We start from the raw sequence: 22,184 nt of genomic DNA, 5'->3' as shown, positions 1-22,184 counted from the left end.
GAGTGAGGGGTTGGGAAGAGCCTAGCCGGGGTCTGGGCCATCTGAGGACCTCACATCAGACCCCCAACGTTTACAGTGCCCAAGTGGGTGCCAGACAAGAGCCCCCCAACTCCTAACTCTCCCTCCCCAGTGGAGCTTTTGAAAAGCTAGCCACCATCCTCAGACGGTGAACCAGCCCTTCAGTGACTGCTTCCACCTCCTGCACCCCCAACCCACGTGACATGGCCCTGCCCACACCTCCATGGTCCCTGCGCCTGGCTCCCGGCCCTGCCACCGTCTGGGACCCCGGCTCTCCTTTCCTCCTCCTCTCCTCAGCCAGAGTCCACCCTGGCAAGCTAGGCTGTGCTGTAGGGCTGGCCAGGGCTTGAAGGAGGAGGAATTTCTTCTCCTCTGAGCCCACTCTTGCTCATGCAGCCCAGAGACCCGGATATTGAGTGCAGGCCAGGGAGGAAATTCCAGAGACGAGGTGGAATGGAGGCCACGTGCTCAGACAGGGGGACACTCTGGGCTTTTCTCCCCAAGTTTTCCCTGGGTCAGAGCCAGGAGGGCCCCCTTTTCCCTTGAGTGGAAGAACGGGAAATTTCCCAGAGGCAGCCAGCAAAGGTGTCAGAGAAATAAGAGAGCAAGTCACAGCCACAAGTCCCCTGGAGACAAGCCTTGGGAGGAGGGCCCACCCGCTCAGGGGAGGCACAGAGCCTCCTCTGTCCCAGGCCCCCAGGATCACAGTGCCCCCCACTCGTTTTGTCTTCAGAGGGACAAAGGCGGCTCCTGTTCGGGGAGAATGGCTTGGGCATCTGATCGGAGGCTCCAGGTCTTCTTTTCACACCCAGAGAGAGATGTACAGAGGCTTCTCCCCAGGGACCTTGCAGCCCTTCTCCTGCATCAGATGGAGACAGCTCTAGCAGGCCTGGCTTTCTCACTACCAGTTCCTTTCAACACCCTCCCAGCCACAGCGAGTCCTCCTGTGGCCTCCAGGGGGCTCTCACTCGGGTCTCACCTCCCAGGCTGGCTTCCCCAGAAGCCAGTGCATAGATGGACCTCACAGGCTGCACCCATCATTTCGCTGCCCAACCATCTACAAGATCCAGAACTCAAACAGTTCTCCCTCCACGCGACAGAACAGAGGTCCCTGCAGAGCTGGGGTCCCATCTCATGTGGGCTCCAATGCCATCTCCTAGGTTCCCATCTCCTTTGACAGCCCCATTAAAGTCCTTGCATGCCCTCCCACCGTCAGTCTTGTGGGACACCAGCATTTCTTCACAGCTCTTAGCACTGCTTGTTGACAGATTTGCTCACTTCCCTATACCACCCCTTCCCAGCCAGACGCCAGCTTCCTGAAGAGCTGATCCACCTTTCCATTGTACCCCTGCCCTGGTGCGCAGCATGGTGCCCGGTGCATGGTTGATGGACATGCATTACATGGTAGATTGGTTGGTTGATTGCATGGAAAGAAAGAAAGAAAAAGAAAGAAAAAGGAAGGAAGGAAGGAAGGAAGGAAGGAAGGAAGGAAGGAAGGAAGGAAGGAAGGAAGGAAGGAAGGAAGGAAGAGAGAAAGAAAGAAAGAAAGAAAGAAAGAAAGAAAGAAAGAAAGAAAGAAAGAAAGAAAGAAAGAAAGGAAGGAAGGAAGAGAGAGAGGAAGGGAGGGAGGGAAAGAGAGAAGAAAGAAAAGAAAGAAAGAAAAAGAAAGAAAGAAAGAAAGAAAGAAAGAAAGAAAGAAAGAAAGAAAGAAAGAAAGAAAAAGAAAGAGAAAGAAAGAAAAGAAAGAAAGAAAAAGAAAGAGGGAGGAAGAAAGGAAGAAAGAAAGAAAGAGGGAAGGAGGGAAGGAGGGAGGGAGGGAAGGAGGGAGGGAGAGAGGGAGACCACTCCTGCTTCCAAACGCACTGGTCAGTCCCCCAGCCCTGGACTGCGGACCAGTGGGGAGTGTGGCTTTCTGGGCTCCTGCTGCTACGGCAGCCAGGACGGTAAGGTCTTGATCCAGCTCCACTCCACCTGCCCCTAGCTAGGGGCCCCTTGTTCCTATTCTGAAACAGCTCCCCAATATCCAGTCCTGATTCCAGCTCAACTCAAAAGGGACCCCACACCTTCTCCTGCCCCCTGCCCCAACACACACTCGATTTACAGATAAGGATGCTGAGGCCCAGAGAGGTAAAGTGACTTGCCAGGGTCACTCAGTTAGAAAGTAGCAGTGCCGGAACCGCATGGAGGCCCCCCCATGCTTGGTCCACTGCTTTTCCACAGCACAGCATTGCAGACGGGAGGCGAGGAGGCAGAGAAGGGGGAAGGGGGAGGAAAGGCAGGAAAGGCTTCTCCTCTTATAGGAGGTGAGTCCCTAAGTTCTCTTTCTCCTTTTCACCCCCTAAGCCAGGTCTCTGACCCCTGACAGGCAGGAAGTTCTTCCTGATACCTAACCTCCATTCCCCCCCTCTCAAATGCCAAGCGAATCCTCTTAGACTGCCTTGCCCGGGGAAGGAGAACAACTTGGTCACTCTCTTCTGCACAATGAATGCCTTCAGGCGCTGGCAGCTCATTATTCAAGCCCCCATCCCCACCCCACCCCCACCCCACTCTATTCTGCAGGATGAGAATCCTGGGTCCTCTGGGCCCCTTTCCAAACGACTTCCATCACCACCCAGAGGCTGACATGACAAACGGTGGAGGGGGGGAGGGGTGGGGACAGACCTGGAGTGATGGTGAGGATCAATCCATAGGGAAGCCCGAGGCCTGGTCTCCCTCCCAGGGCAGGCCAGAGCATCTGGGGGTGGAGAAGTAAGAACAGGGGCCCTGAAGTCATTCTGGTCATCCCTCCACCACTGGGGCGCTGGTTGCAGGGCCCCACGTGGAAACTGCAGACCAGGAGCTGGGCAGCTGGGTCTGAGCCCAGGCTCCTGCATGAGATTAAAGCAGGGACTGTCTAATTGATTCTGATGGAACTGGGAGAGGGAGGAAGATGAATGGAGAGTGTGGGGGGGCAGGGGGGAGGGGAGGGGAAGGGAGGTGGGCAGGGGAGGGCCCAGTCTGGGAAGCCCAATTGCATCAGAACTAGTTAATACAATTACCATTCACCTCCACCCCCACCCAGCCCCCACATGGCCCCCTCTCCTTCCTGGGAAACCAGCCCACTGACTGATCTGCCCCTGAACTGGACAGAGGGGGAGGGTGGGTGTGGGAGGCACGGAGGAGAGGAGCTGGGTTAAAGTGCCCCAGTCCCAGAACCTAGATGACACAGAGAGGCAAAGACAGTGACGGTGACTGGCAGATAGCTAGAGACATCCAGAGACGGGCAAACGGAGGCAGATACAGACAGATAAGCAGATCTCCATCTACCCCCGCTTCACCCAACGACCTCCCTCCCATCCCACTCCTGACACACCACACCATCCTCCCCCAGTCCCCTCCCTGGGCTCCTCTCCTGGGCCCACCCCTGACTACAGAGTGAGGAAATGGGAGGGAGTCCAGAAAAAGGGACCCCTGGACTCTCAGGCTCCCCACCCCGCCGAGGGCCCTCAGCCTGCGCCCTGCAGCCCTCCAGGGAAGTGGGAGAAGGAAGTAGGGCCGGGAAGAGCCAGGAGCCGGGTCACTGAGTCAGATCCCAGGTGGACCCCAAGACTGAGCTGCAGATAGGAGGGGAAACGGAGCCTCCAAGAGAGACAAGCAAAGGTGGGAAAGGCAGGCACTGGGGCTGAGACTGTCAAAGACAGGAAGTGAGAGAAAGCCCTCAGGAGTGGAGAGAAGGAGGCAAGCAAAACAGAAAGGCAGGAGGCCAGCGCGAGGACAGGGAGACAGGGAGGAAGGTGACCACCTCACAAAGGCGGCAGCAAAAGGCCGGCATTGGGTGAGGGGAGGAGAGGCAAGGAATAAATGCAAGAGGAGAGAGAGTGGAAGGTGCCACCTGCCAGCCAGCCAGGGAAACCGAGGCACAAAACAAGGGGACATGGCCTCATGCCCAGGCTCCAGAAGCAAGCAAGGGACTCCCGCCAGGGCCCAGCTGCAGCCCCTGTGGTCAGGAGACAGATCTGGGCCAAGACTCTCAGGGCACTTGATTCCTGACTAGGAGGAGGCCCCAGCTGGCCCAAGGGGGCCAGGCCCCGAACAAGCTCCTGAGGGCACCCAAGCCCCACCAGACGCAAATTCTTCACCACTCCACAGCTGCCAGAGGAATGGCACCTTGGTGCCCCCCAGCTAGATCCTGCATCCTCCTAAGGCTAGAGGCCCTCCTCGCCCCCGCAGACTTCCATTTGCTCCCCGGACCCGAACGGTACAAAGTGGCTTCCTCTTCCTGCTTCCCAAAGGGTCCCACGCCCTCTCTGTGATCCACTCAAGTTCAGCTTCTGGCATGTTCTATGCTCACTCTGCTAGCTTCAGGGCAGAGCAGGGCAGGCCTGGGCCCCAGGCAGACCAGAGAAGAGGAAGTTACTGACGCAGCCCTGTGGATGTCTGAGCCAAGTCACGAGGCCATGGGGGGGTAAGGAGACAGACCCAAGGACAGAAGGCGACATCCCAGACGAGGCTGGAGCACAGTCCCTCTGGGAGCCCAGCATTGTCTGCCTTTGCCTTTCTCACCTCCCAGGGCTGTGGAGAGCATGCTGGGAGAAAGCTTACGGGAAGCATCACCTCCCAAAGGAAAGGATACAGGTTCGAAGCCAGCAGAGACCAGGGTCCAATCCTGACCTTGACTCTTACCTGGCTGTGTGACCTGGAAGAGATTTCTTCCCTGTTCGGAGCCTGTTTCCCCTTCTGTAAAATGGAGCCAAGGACCCTAACCCCATGCGGTAATTGTCAGGATGGCCTTAAATGTGAAAATGCCTGGCACCAGACCTGAGTCATCAAGGCACCCTGGGGAGCTACTGGGCAAATATCTCAGAAACTGGGGCCAGGAGGGGCACCCCGAAGCAACTTTCAAAGCAAGTTCACCCACCCCCACCACACAGATGCTCCGCACTAGAACCTTCGGCAAGAGCACCCTGTCTGGAACACACGGTTCACACCACCATCTGGGGAATGGACACCCAAGGAAGAGGATCCAGGAGTCCCAGCCGGATGAGCCAAGACAGCATTGTTAGGCGATGTTGGAAGCAGGCCAGAGGAGAGGTAGAATGGGGGCACCTGAGCCCAGAAGAAGCCGGAACTCAAGAAGAAAGAGGGATTGAGGGAAGCCTCTCAGGCAGAAAAAACGAAGAAAAAAAGCAAAACAGTGAGTTCCTGAGCTCCCCACCCACACTGAAGATAAACATGAGGAAATGGGTCTGGCCTGAAGCAGGAGATACTCAAGTTAGACAGCAGGCAGAACTTCCAATGAAGCACTACACCTACAGAGAGGTCCCTGTTTTCACTCCATTACTTCCCCACTCTCCTTTAAACCTCAAATGACGTTTGAGTCTTCAACTTTCCATTACTCAGCATAAAACCTCAGTATTAGAAGTCCCTGTTCTCCTCAGCAGGAAAATAGGCCAGCCTTGCTTCCCTGATCCCCAAATCTCTAGACTCACTCAGCCCAGCACTCTCCGTACTGATTCTCTGGCAGAAACCAAAACTCAGGGCTACCATCCATGGCCATCTCAGATGCCTGGAGTAGGGGACCACTTCCCATACAGACATCTACTCCTAACCCCTCAGAAACCCCTTCTTCCTCAACTAGGCCTTGCCTGGGCCACGCAGACCTGGCTCTGTCTAGTACCGATTGTCCCCTTCCTTAAGTTTTCTGTCTGGGAGGAGAGGGAAGGGTGCACAGGCTGAGGGTGGGAGCAGGGGACGCGGGACTTGTGAAGCAACTTGGGGACGGGGGAAAGGTTAATGGAACCCCATTATTGCTCCCGAAAGCTTGTAACAAAGGGCTGGGACTGGGCTAGAAAAGAAGCAAAAATGGGCTTGGAAATAGAAGAGGCGCATGCAACAGACACACACATACATAAAACACACGCCCCTGCGGGACAAAGTGAGCGTCCTGGAGAGTCAGGGCCAGGGCTGGGGCCCTGTAGACAAGGAGTGGGGGACCAAGACAGAAAAGAATGAAGGGAGTAGAGCTGAGTACCGCCCAGACAAGAGAAAAGTAGGTGCTAAAGGAACTTTCGGACCATTTTGGACCCCAAATGGCATACAAGCCTGATGCAAAGAGTATGCAAATGAGGTTGCCCGACAGGGAATTCTTTGACTATGCTTGACCCTCAGGAGACGTCAGTGTGTGGTGTGTCCTGTGGAGGTAAGAACCACCCCCAGCCCCCCAGCCCCTCACCTCCCTACAGGCGGCCCCTCCTTCCCTCCAGCCTTGGGCCCCAGAGGGCTTCAGGGGGCCTCTCCCCCCACCCTTGGGTCTCTTTCTAGGCCCCCAGAGCTCCCCCTATCTCTGCCCCTCACACCCCAAACTTCCTCCTTCCTCAAGGGGCTTGTCCCCTAGCCCACAGGAGGGGGACCCTGCCTCCCACGGAGAGAAGCTTTCTGTTGATAAAAAGAGGAAGGGAGGCCGCCAAAGGGAAATGAACTTATCAACACTTATAGGGGCAGACAGGCAGCGAGGGCCCCTGGGATCCCCCCAGTCAGCCCTCTGCCTCCCCGGAGATGTCCTCCAGCCCAGGCCCACCAGGGTCCCTCCTGGCTTAAAGTTCTTCTGAAAGGGAGACCCTACAGCCTGCCCAGATCATCCTGGTCTCTGGTTTCCCAACTCTGGTTGGCTGGGAAGTGCTCCCAATTGTCCAACCTGTTGGTGTTTTCAAGCAGGCTTCACACATCCCTGCCCGGTCAGTGGCCCCCAGGCCATACTCAAGACAGGTGATAGCTAACACAGGAAGAGAGAAGACCCTGCCTCTGGGTCCCCAGAAAGACTGTGTCTTCCAGCCCTCCTGACCAGCCACACAGCCTCTCTCCCTGCCAACGGGGCTCCTTTTTTTTTTTTTTTTTTTTTAGATTTTATGTTTAAGTCATCTCTACACCCAACATGGGGCTCGAACTCGCAACCCGAAGATCAAGAGTCAGACACTCTACCAACTGAGTCATCCAGCGCTTTGCTCTCCTGCAGAGGACAGCAGCTGAAGCTCTGAGAAGTGAAGAGGAGGGCATTCTTCCAGTGCCGTGGACCAGCGAGGTACACACATTTACTTGCACTCCCTCTTGAAACTCCTCTAAAACAACAGCAAGATTTTTTTTTTTTTTTAATTAAAGCAAAAAGCCAGGAAGACAAATAAAACCAAAGAGGAGAAGACCCAACCGCAGAGTGCCATTCAGCACAGCGCAAGGACTACAGCTGCTGGGATTGTAAACCCCTTCTGTTCCAACTGGTGGCTAGCTACTGCACACTCATCATCCTTGACAACAGTATCAAAATTCTGGGAGCTGGAGGACAGACGGATGAGCAGGGTCTGTGAGCCCCAGAGAGCCGCACCCTGAACTGGCTGCAGGAAGAGCCAAAGCCAGGAAGCCACCAGACCCTTCGGCACGGGACCCTCCAAAGGCTCTGAACTGATGGAGGCAGATACTTTGGGGGTGGGGGCGAACGTGAACTTAAACTAGAAGTTAGGTAGAACATTGGAGAAGCGACCCAGATATAGACAGGATGCTCCCCAATGCAGCCGCCCGGCCAGGTACTCAAGAGTGAAGCCCTTGGTGGGTCCGTTCCCACCCTCAGAGCAAACCATCCACCCATTAGGGTCCCATTTGAAATATAAGCCAAAAACCCAGACTGCAGGGAAAGCTTAACAGAGAAGAACTAGAGAGGCAGAGCCACTTGGAGGAAACAGGTGGGGAGCAGGGAGAAGAAACCGTCAAGATAAAGTTACTGGCATTCACAGAGGCCAGAGAAGAGGATGCATCTACTAAACAAGAACAGTAGGCATGAATGAATGAATGAATCAATAAATGAATGAATGAATGAATGAATGAATGAATGAATAAATATTCAGAAAACAAACCAAACAGCTCTTGGGGATTAACTGAAAAGTACAGAGCCCAGACTGAGGCCCTCACTAGGCACTGGCCCATACCTGCCCCTTCACCCACTCTGCACACACAGGCAGCAGGCCAGACTCTCCTCTCCAAGAAGCCCTGCACACCCCTCAGGGCCCCAGAGTCCATGACAGGAGTGATCTGGAGACCAGATGAAGCGGAGACCCAGACCCAGTGAGGGACCCAAGAGGCCAGGAAGAGACAAGAGTCCAGGGCCCGGGGCTGGAGCTGGCCAGAGGCCGCCAGCTTGGTGAGCTTGTAGACCACCCCCCCCCGCCCCCGCCCAGAGCCCTGTCCACCACCGGCCCGGCAGAGATGCACCTAGCAGTAGCCCCGAGAGGTGCAAGGCCCATCTTCCAGGTAGGAAAAGCTCATGCTCAAATAGGTCGAGTCACTGCTCAGGGTCCAGGGCAAGAGAAGTACAGAGCTAGGAATGCGAATTCATGCCTTAACCTTCCTGCAACAAAACCGTCTTAAGGCTGGAGTGTCTATGCCTCCAGGCTGAGAGTCTCGACTTGGGTTCAAGTCCTGGCCCTTGACACTTACCAGCGAGGAATCCTGGATTGATCCCAGCATTCAGCTCACGTCCCTCTGCCCATATGTCACCCACCAGCACCAGAAAGTCCCTCCCAGGTGTTGCTGGGACCCATGGCCCTCCAACTAGGCTTCTGGCTGCAGCAGGGAGGTGAGGAGGCCCCAGGGCCCCGGCAGAATATGTCCCCCAAGGAGACCATGAGGGACCTGTGGGGTGGACCCTGCCTCGGCCCCAGGCTGCCCTGAAAGCACCCCAAGCATGGATCTATTTTTAACCAGGCCCCAGCGGGCAGCCAGCCACCCAGAGTTATTCTAGACTGTGGGGTCATCAGGCTGGCCAGGGTAAAGGGGAGCCAGGGCTGAGGCTGCAGAAATGGCACCCCTGGGAGGAGACACCCGCAGACTTAGGGAGGGGCTGGAAGAGCAGAGTCCAGGCAAGGAGTCAGGGCCAGGGAGGGCTGAGTTGGGGGCAGAAGTCCAGAAAAGGCTAGGATACTGGGATGGCAGTGGGTGAGAGGGTCTCCCTGGAACTGGCATCGAGGGGTAGGGAGGGCGTCTGCCTTGTCTCTCCTCGGGGACAGGGGGCCGTGCCAAAGGAGGCAGAGGCTAGGCTGAGAACAAGGGGTGGGCACGGACGGAGTGAGCTGGGAGGACAGGAAGGGGCAGGGCAGGGAGACGAGAAACAGTCAGACAAAAAGAGAGAATGACAAGAGAATCAGAGAGCTGGGTAGAGGTGGGCGGGGGACAGCACCCGCTCCTGGGGACAGAGTCTTGTCCTCACTCCACACACCCCAGGCCCGATCGCCCTCTCAAAATCACCTAGTCTCCTTCCACCCACCAGGGCCTCTCAGCCTTGGAGTAGAGGCCCCAAGACTGCTCAGCATCCCTGACTCCTTTCAAGATTCCTCCTGGCCCCCAAGTTACATATAAAAGTCACCAAGCTCAGACATGAACGTGAGCGCGTGCACACGCGCGCGCGCGCACACACACACACACACACACACACAGCCCCCTGGGCAGTGATGGGACAATGGAGAGGGGAGAGAGGGGTGTCCCTTTATCCCCCTGCCCAGCCTTGGGAGCTCAAATCCACACAAAGAACTTCACAAAGGGCCTCTGGCTCCCGGAGGGGGAGATAAATGGGGGGAGAGTGAGGAAGGGGAGACCCCAGAGCTGGAAATGCCCAACAGTGGGTCTGGGAAGCAAAATGGGAGCTGTTCTCACAGCTACAAGGGGCCACAGAAGAACTTAGGAGGAGGGGGGAAAAGAAGGGGGGGCGCCCCATGGGCTCAGGGGGCAGGGAGAAAGCTAGGGTCTGGAAGTGGCTTCCTGGAGGAGGTGGTCAGAAGTACGAATCTGCTGGAGGCATTGAGAGAGAGGTAGCTGGGCTTCCTTGCCCAGCCTAGGTGAGGGAGCAATAAGCCTAACACCACCCTATCCCCAAAGAAGGTGGGGAGACCACAGACCACCCCATCTCCCATCCCCTTCCCTATGCTGCCTTGGGTCTAGCTGGAGAAGGGTGGATACCTTCTTCAGGGCTGAAGGCCAGGCCCAGGTGGGGTGGGGGGTCCCAGAAGAAGGATGGAACAGTCAAGCAAGATCATAGCTTCTCGCTCCAAAGAGGCCAGTGGGAACAAGAGGAACCTCTTCCTTTGTTCCTACTGCACACCCCCAACCCGTCCTACTGGGGGAGGGGGAGCTGTCCTGCAGGTGAGAAGCAGGAGAGAGGCCCTGTGCACACGAGGCCTTAGGATTCCTGGCTCACGTCCTAGCCACACCAACAGCAGGGGGGCTGTTGACAAGTCACCTCCCGGGGCCTCAACCCCAATCCGTGAAATAGGGTAACAATGCCTGCTCGCATCACTTTTCAGGGTTGTTGCGAGCATCACGTAAGGCTCTTTTTAAGGACATTTATTATCATTATCTCCAAGTGATCTCCGAGCTGCCAGACAAGTCAGAGATCCCAAGCCCAAGGCTCTCCCTCATTCCCACCCTCCCCTTCTACTTTCTGAGAGGCGTGCCCAGGTGAGGCTTCCGGCCAGCAAGTGAAGGGATCAACCAGATGAGCTCAGAGACTCCTTCCAGGGGAAGAAGGAAACTAATGTTTATTGGGGGCCTACTATGTGCTAGAAGCTTGACATACACCAGTCACCCCAATCTCCTGGCTAACTCTGCGAGGTCGGTGCTATCATTCCCATTTCCCAGATGAGGAAACTGAGCTCACAAAGTTATCAGGAGCAGAGCCCAGATTTGTGACCAGAGCAGCCCACACCCTGGGCCCGTGCTTTTCTACCACAAACCCTCCCTCATTTCATCACCGTAGTGTTCTAAGCTCCCCTGCCCCTGCCCCCACCCCCAATCCCTGCACCCCAGAGCAGAGCTCCCAGAACAGCCTCCTCCCCCAACACCCATCCCCAGCTGACCTCAGACTTCAGGACTGCAGAGGGTGACAAAAAAGGGACAGGAGATGCCAACAAGAACAGAGTGTGGACAGGCTGGAACACTGCTGCCTGCCCACGGTGTCCCAGGGCTTGGCATCGACTGTGAGGCTGGCTCCACATAGCAGCCTGGCGAGGTGGGCTCTGTGCGCCCCATTTTACAGGTGAGGAAGTGAAGGCTCAGAGACACGAAGTAGCTTTTCCAGGGCACCCTGCTAAGAAGCGGTAAGCAACGATTCGCCCAGCTGCCTGTCCCCCAGTCCCTGCTCCCTCGGCAACCCGGCTGCCTCTCTGGGCTGAAGCCTTGGACCAGGTGGTGCTGAGTCCCACAGGGAGCCCGGGGGGGCTTGCCTCAGAATGCAGAAGAACCACAGAGAGCCCCCTCACCCCAGCGCTACCTCCACCACCTCACCCCCTGCTGGCTTTGTGCAATTCCATTAAGAAGCAAAGGAATAAATTAGCCCTGCTTAGCATATTGAGCGGCTGGGGTTCAAGAGGCCGCCTGGGTGGCTGACATATCTCAGTGCAGTCCGCCAGCAGCTGCAATGGTGGGGAGCCGATAGGGGCAGCGGGGGGGAGGGGGCAGTCTGGCCAGGCTGGGCCTGCTCCGACCTCCCACAGATGGCCTCAGCTCAGTGCCCAGAAGCACTCACTCCTGCTCCAACTTCATTCCCCTAATGGTGTCGCAGCTTGGCACCTGCTCTCCGCACCCCTGCCCCGTGCTCCGGCCAGCCCCAGAGGACACCCAAGGCTAGTGTCAGGGGCCGTGTCAGGCTACCCATCCTCCCCAGGCTGAACTTGGAGATGGATGGCTCTGTTCAGGGGGGAAGAAGAGAACAGCACAAGGCAGAGTCTGGAATGCCCCCGGGGGTAGGCCCTCACTGGCCTGATGCACCCATGCCTCTGTTTCCCCCCTCGGCACTGAGGCACCCCAAGCACAAAGGAAAGATGGGGAGGGGAACAGAGGCCCGCACCAAAGGCCAGGTGGCTCGTCGCTCCACCCCAGGCAGGAGCACACCATTTAATATGACTAGGACAAGCGATATTAACTGAACAGCCAGGATCCAGCCTGAGGCCAGACCCAGCAGGCCGAGGCCTGGAAGGGAGCAGGACAGCCTGGGGCCCCAGTCTGCTGCCTCCTGCCACATCAATGGGTCACTCCCCTCCACCCCTCCCAACCCACCCCGGGCCTGGGGGCCCGAAGACCTTGTCCTCCTCCCTGTCTCCAGGCCCTGGGGCAGCCACAAGAATGCACCTTTCAGACCTCCGGCTGCAGGGAGCCGGACCGGCCAAGGCCCCAGCTGTGCACTTTGAAATCACTACTGTGCTTGCTGAGGCCAAGCCTCCGGAGGGGCCCCACCATTGTCAGAGTGCTGGGGCAATTCTAAAGCAGACTTGTTCCTGGCAGACACAACACTTTCGGCCCACTTGGGTTCATGGATTCCCTGCCGGCTTTGCTCCGGAGTGCACAGAGGTCTAGGACACTTCCATCCAACCCGGGCTCCCTCGGCCTTCCCTTCACTCAGGGTGGGACTTAAGTGGCCATCTGAAGGCTCTCCCAGCCTCCCCTGGCTCCTCCCTTTCACTCAGCCATTTCCCCTAATAAAATCCTTACACATTTAATCCCAGCTTGTTTCTCCGAGGACCCGGCCTAGTACAACCGCTCAGTAACCATAACAACAGCAACAACAATAGCGACCCTTCATGGAACGCTAGCGCTACGCCCCACACTGGTCTAAGTGTTTTAAGGGCAGCAGAGGATAGCGAGGTACAGGGAGGTCACATACTGTGCTCAGCGGTGCACAGCCCAAAGCTGACAACAGTTTGGTCCCAAAGTCCACTGGGTCACCACCACCCCACACTGGGTCCTCTAGGAGAGAGATGCCAGCCCTCCTGCTTTCTGCCTTCCGGGAAAGAAAGAGTGGAAAAGGGAACTGCAACTCCTGAGAGTGGGCAAGACGGACACGCAGACAGAACCAAGCTGAAATTGAGAGAGAGAAAGAAGGCACAAGGGCCCCCTGGAGACTCCTGATTCCTACGAGCAAGAGCGCCTCCCCGCCCCAGGGCAAGGACGGGCTGAGCTCAGGGACCACGGGGAGCAGAAGAGGAAGAAGGTGGCCCTGGAGCCCTTTCCAACCGCGCCCACTTCTTGCCATCCTTGGCCCACCACCCCCTGCCGCCCCCCTTGGGCATGTGACTAGGGTGTGCCAGAGGTGTCAGCCAAGGGACTCCAGACCCTGCAGTCCCCATCCCGCCCTGCCCCGCCATTCCTCATCCTCCATCCCTTGCAGGGCAGAGCCAACAGGCCTGGCCCAGCCAGGTCTCAGGGTCCCAACAAAGCCAGGCCTGTCCCCTGCCCGAGCCTCTGTGGGAGTGACGTCTGGGCTGGGCAGCAGGTAAAAGTGAGCCAAAGCGACATGGCAGAGAGCCAGCTGTATGTCCTCCAGGTGAGTTCCCAGCTTAACCCCTGGCCTGCTGGACCAGAGTTCTCAAGGCTGTTGGTTAGGGGATGAAGGGGTTGGGAGAAGTGAACTCAGGGACAAAGAAGGGGAACCAGCTTCCAAGGGGCACCCGTACACCTGCACACATGCATACACACACACACACACACACACACACGTGCACACACACAGATCCCGATTTGGTCCAGCCACATGAGAAAGACCCATCACTGGCTCCAGGCACCCCGCACCCACCTCTCATCCAGCCTCCACCCTGTGCCAGGGAGGTTTTAAAAGGCAGACTCCACCCCCTCCCCATACACATACTGCTGAATCTTCCAGGGGCTTTCTATGACCCACATAAGTCTGAAGTCCGAACTCTTTAGCTTGGTACTCAAGGCCCTGCCCATGCTGACCCACCTCTTTTCCAGCTTCTGATCCAACCTCTCCCTTCCCACCCTATCTTCCAGCTCCCTGAGGGCACCACATACTTTCAAGCCCCTGAGCTTTCCTCCCTTGTGTCAGTGAACTCCTAGTCACCTTGTAGGACCCAGGTCAACCTGTCACCTCCTCTGCGAGGGCTTTCCAGACAGCCCCAGGCAAAGTAGGACACCCCTTGCTCTAGAACCAGGGGACAGCTTATCCAGGCCTTCCTGCATATTGTCTCCCGATGATGTGTTTGGACATCCTCCCCCCACCGCCAACCTGGGCCTCTGAACGGGGGGTGAGGACTTACTGAGGAAGACTAGTGTGTGTGCTCAGGACTCGGCAGAGGGCAGGTAAATGGGAGAGAGAAAAGGTGATGGGCACAAGGATGAAGGGTGGGCAGGTAAAAGAGAAGGAGGGACAGATGGGGGGCAAGGCAGATTTGCTGAGAGGGGAGCGGACAAGGGAGAACCGAGAAGCTTCTACTAGGTGCAGAAGCCGCATGTCACACAGGACTTCCGACAGAAGGCTCTGCCAGGAGGCTTTGAGGATTGGGCCCAAGGACACACCAAGGCATTCTTGACTCCTTGGCTTCAGCCGGGGCAGGCGGAGTGGGGTGAAGCGGGGTTTGATGGGGACCTTGAGAAGTTCCTGAGACGGGTGTGCTGGCAGGAATGAAAAGAGGAGCTGGACAGAGGCAAAACTCACACTGAGGCCACAGGACAACCCCCTGGGCCTCCTCGTGACTGCCCCCACTGCTGGCCCCTGCGGATCACAGTATCTTACTCCCTCCCACACTCTCCAAACCTCGAAAAGCCCTCTGCCAGTGGACCTCGGACCATGTTTGAGCTTGACCCCGGTGGTCTCATCCTCGCTCCCATCCCATCCCCACACCCACACCCACCCATAGGGTGCCCAGAGGAGCTCGGGCCCAGGGAGAGCCCCAAGGTGGAGCAGGGATCTCAGCTTCCCAAGCAGGATAGCTCACCCAGCGCAGCAGGCCACACCTGCCCGTGGCCAGACCCTGTGCCCGGCCTCCCCCTCGGTTCTCTCGCCTCTCTGGGGTCTCTGCCTGTCCCAGTCTCACATGCGGCTGTCCTTCCCCTGGGCAGCCCTTATTGAGCCCATCCTCTGCTAAGTACCTAGGATACCAAATTTCTCAAAAACTGAACTCTGGTCTAAAAACAGTGGCTCTCTGGGACGCCTGGGTGGCTCAGCTGTTAAGCGTCTGCTTTCAGCTCAGGTCACGATCCCTGGGTCCCGGGATGGAGCCCCTACATCGGGCTCCCTGCTCAGCAGGGAGTCTGCTTCTCCCTCTGCCTGCCGCTCCCCCTGCTTGTGCTCTCTCTTTCTCTCTCTCTGACAAATAAATAAATAAGATCTTTTAAAATAAATAAAATAAAAAAACACACTGGCTCCCGGACTTACTGGGGAGACAGACTTGCGAAGAGACGTCACCAGAAGTGCCCTACCACTCTCACATCCTTGGTCCAAAAGAAACACTACAGCCAAAGTCCCTCATCCCCTATCCCGGGGGGAGGTTTGGAGACCCTGGCTCTGCTCCGGGCCCTAGGACTTTTCAGGCTGGGAGAGGGAGGGGCTGGCCCGAAGTGCCAGGGCTGCTGTGTCTGGTGGGGAGGGAGTCCACTCAGGGACCAGAGCTGGGACAGTCAGCAAGGGGACTGAACCCCGGACATTTTGCCGGTGTTCCCTTTGCTCCCCACCACTTGGCTTCTTTGCAGATGGCAGCCTCTGCTTCCCACCCACAGGCCGCTGCCCCTCCAGGGGCTGCCATAGCTTGCCTGCCCTTGGCACCATGCTCTGTCCTGGTGCCAGGGGCCCTTGGCAAGTTCATACATCAAACAGGGAGGCAGCGGCTGGCTTCCTGCCCTTTGGGAAAGAGGGAAGGTTGGAGGCATGGCCCCATCCTCAGCTTCACACCCTCCTGACCCCACCAGGGACCCAGACCTAGCCCTAGAGAGTAGGTAAGTCCGAGAGAGGTGGTCAGCTGACTCCCACCCACCCTTACCCCAGTGCGGGCCTCTAGAGCTTCTTCCCCCTTCCCTTCCTACACCTGAGCCCCACCTTGAGAGGGACGGAAAGATGAGAAGGGTCACTACAAAGGGACATAGTAGGGTGCTAGAGACTCTCCCCTTCCCCAAGATGTCTCTCATCCCCCAAAATGCCTGAAGTGCTCCCTTTATAGAATGATGCCCCTGATTCTTGAGATGCTGGGGTCTTCCAGAGACACCCATCACAATAGAGGGATGAATCTACCCAACTGAAAGCAGAACCAAAAGACAGGGCCAAAAATGGTCATAGCAAAGCTATTCACAATAGCCCCAAACCGGAAAAAACCCAAACGCCTGTCAGTAGCAGAACTGATAAATAAACTATGTATCTTCACTTGGTGAAGCACTGCCCAGCAATGAGAAGGAACCATCTACAAGAATGTGTGAGACAATGGATGAAATTCACACCCTTAATGTTGAGCAAAAGAAATCAGGTACAAAATAACTCCATTTGCAAGAAGGTCTACAATGGGAAAATCTATGTTGTCAGAAGTCAGGAGAGCCAGGAGAACCCTCAGAGAGGAATTGGCGACTGGGAGGGAGCAAGGAGAAAGACTTCTGGATGCTGGTAATGCTCCACTGTTGGCTGAGTGCTGGGTCATGGGCACATGGGTGTGTTCAGTTTGGGAAAAGTTCGTGGGCTTCTCTGCATTATGAAACACTTCATATTTATAAGATACTAGACCGAAATGGAGGAGTGCCTGATGCTGCCTTAGCAGCTGCCACCGAAGATGAAGGGGTCAGGTTCATACACACCTCCGCTTCACCCCCACCCATCTCCAGCCCACCTCCTCCTCTTGGCCTTGGCCTTTCTCTGCCTGAATCAGGCTCGGCCTCACCCCCTAAGCCCTCCCCATGGCCAGCCGCCTCTCTAACCTAAACCACCACCCTCTCTCACCCAGATGACTACAACCGCCTATTCCAGGCAGGTCTCCTTGCTTTGCACCTCACCCTTTCCTATCCATATCCACAGGGCATGGATGGCAGGGTTCATGGAGAGCCAGGAGCAGCCAGAGAAAGCCTCTGTCAGATCCTATAAGGGCTCACACCTCTTCGTTTCAGGACCTTCAAGTGTGCTGTTCTCACCCCCTGGGAAAGCTTCTCTTCCCTACCTTCTGCTTGCACTTCCCCCACCTTCCCAGTGGAAATCTGATCCTTCCATTGGCTCCCATGACACCCTTACTTCTCTCCCATGGTACTGTTTCCAGTAATGCATTTATTCGTGCAACTATTCATTTGCGCTCTGTTCTGTCTGTCCCGCTGGATTGACACCGCCTCTGAAGGCAAGAACAGGGGCTGTCTGCTTTCATGCCTTTATCTCCAGCTCCCAGCTCGATGACCGGCTTAGAGCAGGTGCTCAAAAATGCTTCTTGACTAAGGGACTAAATCTTAATTGTTCCCACTACAACAACAACAAAAAATGATAACGATGTGACTTGTAGAAATGTTAGTTGAGGCTGCAGCAGTAATCATATGGCAACACATAAATATACCACATCGACGCACTGTACACCTTATTAGCCTTATACAGCGTTACACATCAAATGTATCTCAATAAAAATAAATTTTTAAAAATACATTAACTTACAATGAAATAAACTCAATTAAAAGCTAAGGTAATAAATATCCCAAACTCCCCCCCCCAAAAAATTCTTGTTGAATATATGAATGGCCAGGCCTTTGCAGGCAGCCTTTGGGGAAGGCAAAGCTGCCTCTGGAAACAAAACTTCCACTTGTCGGGGGTCAGGACACCTGGGTCATGGTCCTGACTCTGCCACTCACTTGTTTTGCGGCCATGGACAAGTCACTTCTCTCTGGGCTTCAGTGTGCTCATTGTGAAATGCAGGTATGAGATGCATCGGGCCCCTAGGTGGGCTTGAAGAGGCATATGACGTGTGTGTGTGTGTGTGTGTGTGTGTGCACATGCCCCTGCACATTTCCCTAGCAAGAACATACATAGCTTTCATCAGATTCTTAAAGAGATCTATGACCTCAAAAGGTTCAGAACCACTAACCAAGATCCTTTCCGGCTCTGGGGGTCTATGATCATATATAACTAGAGAGAAAGAGGAAGTAATCCAACCCATAGTAGAAAGAGTTAAAAAACTTCCATCGGGGGTGTAGGACCCCACAATAGGAACACAAGGGAGGCTGCAGGACCTGGCCTCCTGGGGAACTCCCAAACTCAACAGGACTCTAGGTGATTGGGCAGAAACCACACCAACTGACCCGGGGGGGGCTGGTTTTTCAAGAGAGGGGCCAGAAGCAATCCAGAGTCTCCTCCTCTCAGCTCCTGCCACCATCGGACAAGCACCCACTTGTCTTGGGATACAGCAGAAAGCAAGGAGGCGGGGCTGGCACTGGAGATGCCCCCCAGGCCCCTTGGCACCCAGGTCAGAGAAGGCTTGGCGGGAACGCTCAGGATGGCTGCCAAACCCCACCTTCCCTTCTCCCGAGGTTGGCAGGCTGACATGTGGAACCAAAGGAGAGCTTAGGACATAGGGCTATCATGGGACCCTGAGGAGGCCACCTGAGGGGTGAAGGGCCTATACCTCCAGGCCCCCAAAATCCAGAGCTGGGGTTCTGAGGCCTGGGAAGCAGAGTGGACAGGCCTCCCCAGAGCAAAGAGGAGGAGCAGGCCACAAGTCTTGGACGGAGGAGGAGAGCAGTGTGGGCAGCAGGGGCTGGGAGGACAGAGCAGGCCACTAGAGGGAAGGCAGGGTGGTCTGAGCAGAGGACAGTCTGCTTCGGGACCGGGCTGGGGGCAGCACGCAGGGGGAAGAGGGAAAGTGGCCTGGGTGGGAGGGGGCCGCCCCAAGGGGAGGGGGGAGAGCAGGCTGTGGGTGGAAGAGGTGATATGAGCCTGCGGCCCAAGGAGAGAGGCTTAGCGTACCTATTGGAGGATGACGGGGGAACACGGTCCATGATGATGGCATGTCAGTGGCAGGACTGCCAGTGGGAGGGCTCTGGCTAGGAGCCCAGATGCCAGAGTAACTTCTAAGCCCTGACTCCTGAGGGGAGCTGAGAGCCCAAGAGATGTTTATCCACCACAAGAACGCGGTAAACGCCTCCTCCAGTGAAGTGATAGGCCGCCCGGCTGTTCTTTCCTGGGTCACGGGTCTCCTGAGAGTTGCAGGATAAATGGGGGCAGGGGGACCTGGCGAGGGGAGAGAGCAGCCAGCGACAGCTTCCCCCCCTGGAACCAGGGCCAGGGGAGCCGTGGCAAGGGCTGGAGCTGGGATGGAGTTTCATCCTGCAGATGAAGGAGGAGGTGAGTCATGGGCGAGCGCCAGGCACTCTCAAGAGGCTGCTCAGAAACCAGCTCATCCGAATGCAGACAGACACTTGTCCCCATCCCTGTCCCTGTGGCTGTCACACATCCACGCACTCACTCCTCACCCCCCCCTTCTCCCTTCTCCTTGATCACCCACCTCCACTGCCCCTGGCTTCTTCCTCCATCTCAGCCCCGACTGCCTGTCCCTGTCCCTGTCCCTTCCCACCCTCACGTGGCCCGCCTGGCCCCCCGCCCCCAGCTGCCTGCATCTCGAGTGCAGAAGGTAGGGAGACAGAGAAAGTGAAGTCAAGAAGGGTCTGAGATAGGAACAGATGAGGGAGGGACCCTGTGAACTCACTTCCGCCTGAAACCTCCAAGGACAGAGGAGGGTTCATGAGGCTCTGAGGCGGAGAAGCCCTGATGACCTCTGGAGGGGCCTGACCGTTGGAGGTTGGGCCAGGTCACTTTCACTCTCCAGACCCTCTGCCCCTGTGCCAGGACTAAGAAGCAATAGTCTGAGATGCCCAGCTGACACCCCAAGGCCTCACCCTACCGCGGTGCACTAAGCTAGCTCAGGCTCCCATCAGAATCCCCCCTCGGCCACCACTACAAGGTCTAAGACAACTACTACACCCCACCAAGCCTATTCCTCCCCATGATCAGTCATCACAATGATGACCAGGGCTAGAGCTCAGGAAGGACAGAGAGTTCAGTTGGTAAATGTAGCCTCATGCCTGGCACTGTGTATAACCACGAATACGCTCTCATCCTGCCTTGGAGGAACATCTGGTCAAGTGAGGCAGAGGGGTCACCAGCACGTGCGGGCACACACACACACACACACACACACACACCCCTGGCTTCACGGGCTGCCCCAGTGTGGGGAAGAAGGGCTGGGATACAGCCACATGGTACATTTTGAGTTGCCCGAACCCTGTGTGCTCCAGGTGGAGGGATGTAAGACACCAGCATAATCCAAACCCCGCACAGCAAACAAATCTGAGGAGGCTGGAAACTTCCCAGCCCCCAGACAGGGAGGTAGGTTGGGATAAAGCAGGTAGCCTAGAGCAAGGTTATCTAGTCCTACCTAGTGACCCCAAATGTCTCCCTGTCCTCCTCTTCCTCCTTGGAGAAATCTAGTACCCATACCTAGTGGTGCCCAGACAGACGCCTCATGCAGAACAAACACCTGCCTCCCAGCACAGGCCTATCCCCAACCCTCTGGGTCAGCTGCCCACTTGCAAGATGCCAAGACTTACTAGAAATGAGAACGCGGCGGGGGGGGGGGGTGTCCAGCTGCCCAGATCATCTTCAGGTCAGCCCTTGCTCTGCTATGGCCTTCCTGGTCCAGAAGGCGCCCTCCCTCCTGCCTACAGAGGTGGGCGACCACCGCCACTGCTACCCTAGGACACACAGTCAACTCTGCACCAGCTCAGGGGATATAAATTCTTTCAGTGCCTTTCCCCAGAGCTCCCAGCCCTGCCGAACTTGGGTGGCTCCTACACCTCACCTGAACCATTTGCCCTTTTAAGCGTCAGGTTAAATCCGCCTCCTCCCGCGGACACAAGAGACCCAGGAGAGACCTCGGCCCAGCTCTCGGCCCCTTTACCTGGGGTCCCACCCGTGCCCCACCCCGACTGCGGGCTAACAGGCGCTTCCCCGGCCTGGCTCCCTACCTGTCCCAGGTGAGCCGGGCTCGCCCCGCCACCGCCACCCACTCCCCCCCCCCGCCCCCGGCCGCCCCGCGGCGCCCTACCTGAAGCGGCAGCCGCCCGCTCTCGGCGCAGGCGGAAGCCCCGGGCTCCCAGCGCTCGACCCGCGCCGGGGCCGGGGGGCTCCCCGGCGGCTGGGGGCCGCAGGGGGGCCCGGGCTCCAGCGCCTCGCAGCACACCAGGCTCACGGTGCAGCCCATCCCGCCGGGCGCCCGGCGGGCGGGGGCCGGGGGCGGGGACGAGGGCGCGGGGCGGGTAGCCGGAGGAGTGGGGGGAGCCGGCCCGCCCTGGCCAGCGCGCGGCCCGGGGGCGCCTCGCAAGGCTGGGGGGGGGCGGCGACGCCCCCGGCGCGCCCCCACCCGGAGCGTCCTGGCCCCGCGCCGCCAGCCAGCCGGGGAGTGCGGGCCGGGCGAGGGGCGGCGACGCGGGCGCCAGGGCGCAGCCGGGGGCGGAGAGAGTCCCGGGGGCGCGGGGAGGGGCGGGGGCGGGGGTGAGGGGCCCGGGCGGCGACCGGCCGAGTCTGGGAGGGCGAGAAAAAGCCCGACGGCTGGGCAGATAGGAGACAGAGAGATCGAGGGAGAGACCGCGGACGCGTGGACGCGGGGACCCGGGGGACTGAGAGGGGGACGAAGCCTCTGCGCGGGGAGACCAAGTCCCAGAGAGGGAGAGACGGGCAGGAGTGGCGGCGGGAGGGCAGAGCCGGGCTCGGTCACCGCGTGTGCCACTGTTTACATGCGGTTGCTGAGGTCTGGGGAACCGTCGTCTGCGCAGGCGCCTGCTCCTCTGTTCACTGCCCCCAGTACCCGCCGTCGGGCACCCCAGCCTGGAAAAACGAGGACCGGGAGGTGGAAAGACCCCAGTCTCAAGGAGGCCGAGCATAGGCAGGGTGGGAGAGCCACGGCCTCGCGGGGCCACCCAGCCGGCCCGGTCCTGGATCCAAGCGTTCACGGTGGTTTCACTTCCATTCTTTTAGCAGGGGGTGCCGGGTTGGGCAGGATGACACTGGGGACCAGGAGGAAGAGGGAGATACAGGGGGGAGGGGGGCTCTCCCCACGTGCACCACGCTTCCACCGAGAGACAGAACCCAGGCAGTCTGGAGAAGCAGCAGTCACAGCCTCTCTGTGCCACCTGGTGGGGACGAGGGAGAAAGACAAGAGCTAGTGACCCCAGGGGCGCCTGGGTGGCTCAGTTGGTTAAGCGACTGCCTTCAGCTCAGGTCATGATCCTGGAGTCCCGGGATCGAGTCCCGCATCGGGCTCCCTGCTCAGCGGGGAGTCTGCTTCTCCCTCTGACCCTCCCCCGTCTCATGTGCTTTCTCTCTCTCTCATTCTCTCTCTCTCATTCTCTCTCTCTCA

The 22,184-nt window shown here is 57.6% G+C and overlaps 1 protein-coding gene across 8 annotated transcripts in view; it reads right to left on the bottom strand.

Moving 5' to 3' along the window:
• The window catches only part of TNS1 (tensin 1), a 223,792-nt gene extending 202,772 nt beyond the window's left edge, over positions 1-21,020 (bottom strand). For all 8 annotated transcript variants that reach the window (XM_073878801.1, XM_073878812.1, XM_073878821.1 and 5 more), the window contains exon 1: positions 20,874-21,020. The gene's annotated coding sequence lies outside the window, so the exon portion shown is untranslated. The remainder of the gene's footprint in view (positions 1-20,873) is intronic.
• Positions 21,021-22,184: the final 1,164 nt, after the last annotated feature.

This window comes from Callorhinus ursinus, unplaced genomic scaffold (assembly GCF_003265705.2).
Source record: "Callorhinus ursinus isolate GAN/ISIS: 27379988/994484 unplaced genomic scaffold, GSC_fseal_2.0 scaffold2, whole genome shotgun sequence".
In the NCBI taxonomy this organism is placed as follows: Eukaryota; Metazoa; Chordata; class Mammalia; order Carnivora; family Otariidae; genus Callorhinus; species Callorhinus ursinus.
The sequence above is the reverse complement of the archived record's forward strand: the minus strand, read 5'-3'. Positions and strand labels throughout refer to the sequence as shown.